At 45.0% G+C, this 2922-nt stretch overlaps 1 pseudogene across 1 annotated transcript; it reads left to right on the forward strand.

The window, feature by feature from the left end:
• Nucleotides 1-320: 320 nt before the first annotated feature.
• Nucleotides 321-2689, forward strand: LOC101006656 (annotated as a pseudogene). The gene has a single exon (XR_163465.5). The product of XR_163465.5 is annotated as an HCLS1-associated protein X-1 pseudogene (transcript).
• The last annotated feature ends 233 nt before the right edge of the window (nucleotides 2690-2922 follow it).

Raw genomic sequence — 2922 nt, forward strand, 5'->3', positions numbered from 1 at the left:
GTTTGGCTCTGTGTCCCCACCCAGATCTCATCTTGAATTGTAATCCCCACATATGGAGGGAGGGAAGTGATTGGATTATGGGGACAGCTTCCCCTGTGCTGTTCTCACGATAGTGAATGAATTCTCACAAGATCTGACAGTTTTATAGATGGTAGTTTTTCCTGCGTTCACACATGCTTTCTCTTGCCTGCCCCCATGGAAGATGTACCTTTTCCCCTTCTGCCATGATTGTAAGTTTCCTGAGGCCTCCTCAGCCATGCAGAACTGTGAGTCAATTAAACCTCTTTTCTTTATAAATTACCCAGTCTCGGTATTCTTCATAGTAGCATGAGAACAGACTAATACAAGCAATATAACTGGATCAGAGTGAGAAAGCAGAAAAGTGACACAAATGACAGAGGAGAAACAGTTTGGGGAAGGATACTGGGAGCTTAAAGGATTGATGGAAAAGCTTTCAAATGAACAGGATTTAGAAAACTTTGAAGGGCTAGGGAGTAGGAAGTCCAGGAAGTGTATTAGCATACAAATGGTCAGGTCTGGGTGCTACCCACTTGGATGAATCAACGTTAACCAATTTCTGCCTCTTTGTCCCTCTGCTCCAGTTCCTGGAGCATACTAATGGTTTTGTTTTCAATATGAGCTTGCCCCCACCTAAGGGAGGACAGAGTGCCTGTCTGATGGCATCCCCAGACTATATCCAATGGGAAAGAAGTTATTTCCTAAAAGAAAAGTGGAATGTAGTTAGGAAGAAAGAATGAATACTGAGCTGCTCCAAACCAACAATGTTCACTATAGGTTGGTGGAGACCAGCCCATGAAGGGTCTTGTGTGTCATAAAGGACATTAGCCCTTATCCTAAGTGCAGTAAGGAATCTGCAGAGGCTGTTGAGCAGGAATGGGGGAGTAACATGATCAGGCTTACATTTCTAGAGGATCCTCTGGCTGATTTGTAAATAATGGGTTAGAATGAGGCTACAGTGGAGGGCAGAGAGCAGCTAGGTCAGAGGCAATGGGGATTTGGCTTATAGTGGTAGCAGCAGGGCTGAGAAATTGTTGGATTCAGAATATATTGTAGGTGGAGTCTACAAGAGTTGGGAATAGGTTTTAAATAAGGGATAGGGGAGAGGAGATTTCAGGTTTGGTGTGCATGGTTAATCTGCAAAATGTTGGTTTCATTTTAATAGGAAATTGTGCTCTAGTTTGGGAAGAGCCTCATGTGATACAGCTTCCATGACTTGATCCTAAAAACTTATTCACTTGAAGTACTTCCTAAGGGAAACTTCCTAACTACTTCCTAAGGGAAAAATTTGTCTCTGCTTGTATATACTATACAAGGAGGTAAAATATCTACAATTTTGAAGGCAGGTCCCCAATTTCACATAAGAAAACAAGCTTTTCATTAGATCCCTAAAGCATATGAGTCTGCCCTCAACTAGCAACATAGAAATCCTTGGTTCCAGGCTTCCTCTGAGTGGACAATCTCAAGCTATCTGCTATTCTGTGCTTATTGGAAGCCCAACTGCAAGAAGTGACGGTTAGAGAACAGTAATATGGGCTGACGCCTTGCTCAATTTCCCACAGGGCTGTGCAGGTTTCCCCCTTCTGCGAATGAACCACTCGAGGGGTTCAAAGATTCGAGTCCTAATACGGGAATGAGCCTCTTTGATCTCTTCCGGGGCTTTTTCGGCTTTCCTGGATCTCGGAGTCACAGAGATCCCTTTTTTCCAGGGATGACTCAAGATGAAGATGATGATGAGGAAGAAGAGGAAGAAGGGGGCTCATGGGGCCCTGGGAACCCAAGGTTCCATAGTCCTCAGCACCCCTCCCCCCGCCCTTACACCCCAAGGAATTTGGTTTTGGCTTCAGTTCAGCCCAGGAGGAGGGATAGGTTTCCACGATAACTTCGGCTTTGATTCCCTAGTAGGAGATTTCAATAGCATCTTCAGCAATACGGAGGCCTGGACCTTGCCTTCCCATCCTCCTGAACTTCCAGGGCCTGAGTCAGAGACACCTGGTGACAGACTGCAGGAGGGACAGACACTTCGAGACTCGATTCTTAAGTATTTAGATAGTCACCAGCCCAGGACCTTTGAGGGGGTCTTGGAGAGTGATGCAAGAAGTGAATCCCTCAAAACAGCACCAGACTGGGCCTCCCAGAGACCATTTCATAGGTTTGATGATGTATGGCCTGTGGACCCCCATCCTAGAACCAGAGAGGACAATGATCTTGATTCCCAGGTTTCCCAGGAGGGTTTTGGCCCGGTTCTACAGCCCCAGCCCAGATCCTATTTCAAGAGCATCTCTGTGACCAAGATCACTAAGCCAGATGGGATAGTGGAGGAGCGCTGGACTGTGGTGGACAGTGAGGGCCAGACAGAGACCACAGTAACCCAAGACGAAGCAGACAGCAGTCCTAGGGATGATCCAGAATCACCAAGACCTCCAGCCCTGGATGATGCCTTCTCCATCCTGGACTTATTCCTAGGACGTTGGTTCCGGTCCTGGTAGCCTTGTTAACCCCCAGAGGCCTTCAAGTCCTTTCCACCTCTCACCCATTGCCCACCATCAATAAGCTTAGCTTCTCCTCTCGCCCGCTCAGGGGCTTGGATATGTGGAATAGTGAATTGGGGGCATGTCAGTTTGTCACTCACCCAAACTGACCAATAAAATCTTTATTTATGCTAAAAAAAGACAATAATAATATGAATATTTATGGCTAACATTTATTGAGTACTTACTATACATTTAAAGATCTAATGCATTATTTCATTCAATCCTTACAAAACTATTAGTAGGTATTATATTTTTTCTCATGCTATAGATGAGAAGGCAGATGACCAGAGAGGTTAAGAAGAAAACAAATGGGAAAGTGGAATTTCTACCATTGTTGAATTATTATACATTCCAGGCATTTATCTAATCT

Source organism: Papio anubis, chromosome X (genome assembly GCF_008728515.1).
Source record: "Papio anubis isolate 15944 chromosome X, Panubis1.0, whole genome shotgun sequence".
Lineage (NCBI taxonomy): Eukaryota > Metazoa > Chordata > Mammalia > Primates > Cercopithecidae > Papio > Papio anubis.